Below are 7,878 nucleotides of genomic sequence, written 5' to 3' on the forward strand. Positions count from 1 at the left end.
AAAAAAAAAAAAGTACACTCAAGTAGCCCTAAGGGAGATCCATGTGGCAAAGAATTAAGGCTCCTACCAACAGCTACGTGAGGGACTCATCTCAGAAGTGGATTTCCAGCTCCAGTTTAGCTTAAAGAGACCGCAGCCCCAGGCAGCATTTTAACTACGATCTCATGACAGATCCTGAGCCAGAACCATCTACTTAAGCCACTCTTGAACTCTTGACCGGAACAGAAACTATGTGAGATAATATTTATTGTTGTTTTAAGTCACTGTGTTTGGAGTAATTTGTTATACAACAATAGATAACCAATATATCCACTGTAGTAGTCAAGTCTCTATCAATCAATCATTATGTCTTTCTGTGTGTAAATCTTTCCCAATACAATTCTCATACCCAAGATCAACAGAAAGGAATAAAAAGCAGGGAATAAAATTCTCTTTTGTTCTCATTTGATAAAACATTCCAACAGTTCCAGGCAAGCACAGAGCAAGCAGATCCAAGGTAAGAATGTTAGTTGGCGGGGGACCACATCCTCCCCACACCCCTGTAGGTTTCCATAGAAGGAAGAGATTAACCATTCCATTTTCCAGGAGGAGGGGAAGGGGAAAAGTTTGAGAATTTCCCTTCCAGGAGCTTCTTTTTGTCCCTCACTCTCTCCTCCCTGGGCTAACAGACTTACCTGAACAGACTTCCCAAATTTTATCATTTTGGAGAAGGAACTCAGCCCTGTGCTCCCAACTACAGAGGGAGGCTGACTCTGCAACTCAACAGGTGAGCTTAGAAAAGTAGTCCTGTGGGATGACCCAAGGTGGTACAGCCCTTCCAAGGAATCTGTGCAATCTTAAATTAGGTGAGGTGTTAGGATCCATGTGTCACACACTTAAACTCTGTTCTCCAAGCCAACTTTATTTATGAATAGTGAAGTCTCACTTTGATCTCCATCTGTGTAACTTTGTGTCTACCTCTTGGTTCCAAATTCAGAAGAGGAAGGAAGGGGTGTTTTTAGCCCCTGAAACATCAGCGAGAAGCATACATTCAACGTAGATGTGTTATTCTAAATTACTTTTTTACCTTCAATCTTCTTCAACATTTTCCCAGTTATCACTTTCCCAAACCACCACCTATATAAGAAACCTCTGTTACATCCTAATTACAGTCTCACTTTCTCAACATAACTGCTCATCTTCAAAACCTAAGTAGTACACAGCAGAGGGAGAATCTAGGTGATTGAGGAAGTCAGTCCATCTCATTGATCATAGTAACAATAAGGACACCTACCATGCACTACTATACTACTTATGTTTATAGTCTCTCTTTAATCCCCATGATAACTCTGATGTAACTAGAGCTTATTTCCATTTCATTGAGGAGAAACCCGAGTCTCAAAGGGATGGTTCACAGAAAAGTGACAGAACATCCTAGGTTTGTGTGCATGTCTGGCTGGCTCTGAAGTCTCTGTTGTTTCTAATGCTCAATATTACATTTAAAGCCATACTTTGGACCTTAGTCAGTTTAATAAGCATTATTGTATTTAGATGGCTTGAAAATTTTTCTTTAAGTTTTATACCTTGTAAATGATAATATCAAGTACATTTTTAGGATTATTATCAAATTTTTGAATTTCTCTCCCAAATTTCTTTCATACATGCTGTAAAATTACAGAACATTTCAAGTTTTCTTGTTGTTTAGTTGCTAATTTTGTGTCCAACTCTTTTGTAACCCCATGGACTGTAGCCCACCAGGCTCTTCTGTCCATGGGATTTCCAAGGCAAGAATACTGGAGTGGGTTGCCATTTTCTTCTCTACAGGATCTTCCTGACCCAGGGATCTAACCTCCATCTCCTGCATTGGCAGGTGGGATTCTTTTACACTAAGCTATTTGGGAAGCCCCAGGTATTCTTGGGTCATGACTAATCTTAAATACTCTTTAAATTAATAACCCCTACTAACTAGTTTGTTGCTGATGCCCAGGTTATAATGGTAAATGTTTAGTTTTTATCTTAGTTGATGTCAGTGTTTTGTGTCAAATTGGCAAGGAGTTTAAATCTTTTTCCATGTGGTCAGACATTTTACTTTTCATTAATTTCATGTTTAAGCTGTCCATGTTTAAGCTTACTGAACCACCTTTCCTGCCTCCTGGGAAATCTTTATGCAGATCAGGAAGCAACAGTTAGAACTGGACATGGAACAACAGACTGGTTCCAAATTGGGAAAGGAGTACATCAAGGCTGTATATTGTCACTCTGCTTATTTGACTTACATGCAGAGAACATCATGAGAAATGCTGGACTGGATGAAGCACAAGCTGGAATCAAGATTGCCAGGAGAAATATCAATAACCTCAGATATGCAGATGACACCACTCTTATGGCAAAAAGCAAAGAGGAACTAAAGAGCCTCTTGATGAAAGTGAAAGAGGAGAGTGAAAAAGTTGGCTAGAAAGTCAACATTCAAAAAACAAAGATCATGGCATCCGGTGCCATCACTTCATGGCAAATAGATGGGGAAACAATGGAAACAATGACAGACTTTATTTTATTGGGCTCTAAAATCACTGCAGATGGTGACTGCAGTCTTGAAATTAAGACACTTGCTCCTTGGACGAAAAGCTATGACCAACCTAGACAGCATATTAAAAAGCAGAAATATTACTTTACCGACCGTCTAGTCAAAGCTATAGGTTTTTCAGTAGTCTTGTATGGATGTGAGAGTTGGATCTTAAAGAAAGCTGAGTGCAGAAGAACTGATGCTTTGGAACTGTGGTGTTGAAGAAGACTCTTGAGAGTCCCTTGGACTGCACGGGGATCCAACCAGTCCATCCTAAAGGAAATAAGTCCTGAATATTCATTGGAAGGACTGATGCTGAAGCTGAAGTTCCCATATTTTGTCCACCTGATGTGAAGAACTGACTCATTTGAAAAGACCCTGATGCTGGGAAAGATTGAAGGCAGGAGGAGAAGGGGATGACAGAGGATGAGATGTTTGGATGGCATCACCGACTCGATGGACATGAATTGAGCAAGCTCCAGGAGTTGGTGATGGACAGAGAGGCCTGGCATGCTGCAGACCATGGGGTCACAAAGAGTTGGACATGACTGAGTGACTGAACTGAACTGAAGCTGTCCAAGAATCCATTTCTTACTTTTATCTGAAATGTATGCCTTCCTCTTGATCATTTACTACTCTTAGTATAATATAAAAAATTTTGCTTCTATTTGCTTCTTAAAAAAAAAAAAATCTATGCCCCATGATAGCATGTCTATGTTCGTCAGCCAGTCATGTCCAACTCTCTGCGATCCCATGGGCTATAGCCCACCAGTCTCCTTCTGCCTGTGGGATTTCCCAGGCAAGGATATTGGAGTGGGTTGCCATTTCCATCTCCATCACCCTTGGTAGAGTGGAGGCTTAATTACCTTTATATTCCCCATATAGAAAGTTACATTACAAAATCACTGTCATGTAAAGAGTCAAAAAAAAATTGGGGGAAATGGTTCTATTGAACTATTCTTTTGATAAATAAAAATAACTTCTATACATCAGTGTCTCTTTTGCTGTCTCGTACACCAGGTTATTGTTACCATCTTTCTAAATTCCATATATATGCGTTAGTATACTGTATTTATGTTTTTCCTTCTGGCTTACTTCACTCTGTATAATAGGCTCCAGTTTCATCCACCTCATTAGAACTGATTCAAATGTATTCTTTTTAATGGCTGAGTAATACTCCATTGTGTATATGTACCACTGCTTTCTTATCCATTCATCTGCTGATGGACATCTAGGTTGCTTCCATGTCCTGGCTATTATAAACAGTGCTGCGATGAACATTGGGGTACACGTGTCTCTTTCCCTTCTGGTTTCCTCAGTGTGTATGCCCAGCAGTGGGATTGCTGGATCATAAGGCAGTTCTATTTCCAGTTTTTTAAGGAATCTCCACACTGTTCTCCATAGTGGCTGTACTAGTTTGCATTCCCACCAACAGTGTAAGAGGGTTCCCTTTTCTCCACACCCTCTCCAGCATTTATTATTTGTAGACTTTTGGATCGCAGCCATTCTGACTGGTGTGAAATGGTACCTCATAGTGGTTTTGATTTGCATTTCTCTGATAATGAGTGATGTTGAGCATCTTTTCATGTGTTTGTTAGCCATCTGTATGTCTTCTTTGGAGAAATGTGTATGTAGTTCTTTGGTCCATTTTTTGATTGGGTCATTTATTTTTCTGGAGTTGAGCTGTAGGAGTTGCTTGTATATTTTTAAGATTAGTTGTTTGTCAGTTGCTTCATTTGCTATTATTTTCTCCCATTCTGAAGGCTGTCTTTTCACCTTGCTAATAGTTTCCTTTGATGTGCAGAAGCTTTTAAGGTTGATGTATAGAACAGTCTTATGGACTCTGTGGGAGAGGGAGAGGGTGGGAAGATTTGGGAGAGTGACATTGAAACATGTAGAATATCATGTAAGAAACGAGTTGCCAGTCCAGGTTCGATGCGCAATACTGGATGCTTGGGGCTGGTGCACTGGGACGACCCAGAGGGATGGTGTGGGGAGGGAGGAGGGAGGAGGGTTCAGGATGGGGAACACATGTATGCCTATGGTGGATTCATTTTGATATTTGGCAAAACTAATACAATTATGTAAAGTTTAAAAATAAAATAAATTTAAAAAAAACACAAAACTTATTTTCTCCAAAAAAAAAAAAAAAGGAAACATTATTTTGACTCGTTCCCCTTTGGGCTGAAACTGAGCTTGTGGTGGGTTTCAGAGAAGCATGGAATTTTTAATTCTGACCTAAAGATTCAGTTCAATCAGTAGAGTTCCAGAGAAGCATGAAATTTCTGGCCTTGAAAGTTCTCTGAATATCAAGTCCTACCTCATCCGCCTTCATTTACAAATGAGGAAACTCAGAAATTTAGATCACTTCCCAATAATTTAATGGTAGCTTGTAAGAACTATGTGTAGTCCAAACTGCTAATATGATTATGAAGTTAGCTGTACAGAGATTTTATTCCCTAAGGTCCCTTATTTGACCATCTGAGATTTTATTCCCTGAGATCTCTTATTTGATCATCCAGTTGTTGGCTTGGGCCCAAGAGAACCAGACAAACTGAATTCATAACCAAAAGATGTGCTATTTACCCTCTCCTGTGATACCCAATTGCTTTGGAAGATAGTTTTATGGAGGTGAAATATAATTCTTTCGTAGAAGAACAGAAACATTTTGTTTGTCTCCATCCAAGCTCAGAGTTTCACATTTATAGTCAGTTATGGGATGGTGGTATTCCCAGTAAAAACTCAACATCTAGACCCAAAGAGAATTGAGCCCATGTCACAATTACAGATCTACAAGAGGGCTAGTTTGTCTTGGATGCAAACTCTGACATTTTGTAACATTTTGGATTTGGTTCACTTAGGAAGCTGTCAATTACTGCCACAAAACCAATCATTCTTTGCTAAAAATACACTTAGAAACTCCATTTCTGACACTTTTAGGAATTTCCTTGGCACTTTACCAAGAAACATCACTTATTTGGAAAGGAAAACAACTCCCATATTTTCTGCTGTAAATGACCCTTTGCCACGTGGGAGAGCACAGGCATATGGTGAGCCCACCACAAGCCCAGCCTCAGCCCAAAGAGGGAGTAGTTGGAAATAACGTGGAGCGTTCTGGACTTCACCTTTCTGTTCTGGTAATACTGCTATGACTTGTCCTAGTGACCAAACTTCAGTTGGTCCCTGGGTCATTTCCTTGTTTCCTTCTTCATGGCCCAATGCCCTCTTGTGGTGCCCTTCTTACAGGACCCTTTCAGATGGAGTGCAAAGGAGTGAAATTCAGAGCACTGGCCTCAGAGTCAGATGGTTCCAGATTAGGTTTCCACGCTGGGATCTGTCACACTGGTTGTGACCCTGGTGATTTTTCTTGAGCCTCTGATCCTTGATTTCCTCATCTGTGAAATAGGCATACAATACCTAATATGGAGAGTTGTTGTGAGGGCTGAAGGAGATGCTATTTGTCTAACATCTAACACACTTGGCATGTAATAGGTGTCCATAAGTCAGAGTTCTCCCTTGTGGTTACACCTTAGACTCATAGGGTGCAGTTTTTAAAAATACCCATACTCAAGACCCGTGACCCAGGATTTGACTTAATTGTCAATTTTTAGAAGCTCCCCATGTGAATCTGGGCTTCCCAGGTGGTGCTAGTGGTAAAGAACCCACCTGCCAATGCAGGAGATGTAAGAGACGTGGGTTTGGTCCCTGGGTCTGAAGATCCCCTGGAGAGGGAAATAACAACCTTTTCCAGTATTCTTGCCTGGAGAATCCCATGGACAGAGGAGTCTGGTGGGCTACAGTCCATGGGGTCACAGAGTCAGACATGACTGAAGCAGCTTAGTATGAGCACATGTGAATCTAATATACAGCCAGGATCATGCTCCCACTGTTATAAATGTTTCTCTTTTCTTTGCTTCTCTAGTTCCTTATAGAAATGAAAATTTAATCATGAATAATCTAGAATAGTTCTATTTCTGGAAATTGACTCAGGACATGCTATCCCAGGTTCAGAATCTTTGCAATGTGTTTAAATCACTCCCTGGTACATGGACTATAATGGCACATAGTGAATTCCTTCCATTGCGCCAGATCTTTCAAAACATTTGTTCGAATATTTAAATCTCAACTAATCTGAGTTTATCCCTATGAGATAAATTATATTATTGACCCCATTATACTGAGTGAGAAACTAGTAGTCATAAAGATACATTCAGTTTTTCAACAAATGTTTATTGCGTGCATGCCTCTAGGTGATACATCAAAGGGGCACTTCTAGTTGAATGAGCTTGCCTCATTTAAGAAAGAAAGGGAGGCTGGACTCAATTCCACACTGCCTGACTCAAAGTATGCTTTCCATCATGGCTTTCTGCCGCAAAGTGGAATTGCTCAGCCCAGAAGCAGGAACCAGAAGAAACTCTTGTCTATTCATTCATTCAACTCTCACCCTCCATGGAGCACTACTCACATCATACTGTGCCTGAATGATGCTCCAGGGAATTGTGCAAGCCAGTGGCCCTGCCATTTCTTTCCTTTTAAAAAAAATTAATTTTTATTGGCATATAATTGCCTTATAATGTTGTGTTAGTTTCTAATATACAGCAAAGTGAATTCAGTTATATGTATACATTTATCCCGGAGAAGGCAATGGCACCCCACTCCAGTACTCTTGCCTGGAAAATCCCATGGATGGAGGAGCCTGGAAGGCTGCAGTCTATGGGGTCGCTGAGGGTCAGACACGACTGAGCGACTTCACTTTCACTTTTAACTTTCATGCATTAGAGAAGGAAATGGTAACCCACTCCAGTGTTCTTGCCTGGAGAATCCCAGGGATGGGGGAGCCTGGTGGGCTACCGTCTATGGGGTCACACAGAGTTGGACACGACTGAAGTGACTTAGCAGTAACAGCAGCAGTGTATATATGTCAATCTCAATTTCCCAATTGGTCCTCTTCCTTCCCCTCTTGGTAACTGTAAGTTTGTTCTCTACATCTGTGACTCTATTCCTGCTTTGCAAATAAGTTCATCTGTATTATTTTTCTGGATTCCACATATTAGCAGTATTATACAATATTTGTCTTTCTCTGTTGACTTATTTCACATAGTATGATAATCTCTAGGTCTGTCATTTCATTCTTTTTTATGGCTGAGTAATATCCTATTGTATATATGTACCACATCTTTTTTATCCATACCTCTGTTGATGACATTAGGTTGCTTCCGTGTGCTAGCTGTAGTAAATAGTGCTGCAATGAACACTGGAGTGCCGGCATCCTTTGCCTACGAATGGGATTGCTGGATCTATGGTAGCTCAATTTTTAGTTTTTTAAGGAACCTCCA

The sequence above is a fragment of the Bison bison genome, unplaced genomic scaffold (genome assembly GCF_000754665.1).
Source record: "Bison bison bison isolate TAMUID 2011002044 unplaced genomic scaffold, Bison_UMD1.0 scf7180017864384, whole genome shotgun sequence".
NCBI lineage: Eukaryota > Metazoa > Chordata > Mammalia > Artiodactyla > Bovidae > Bison > Bison bison.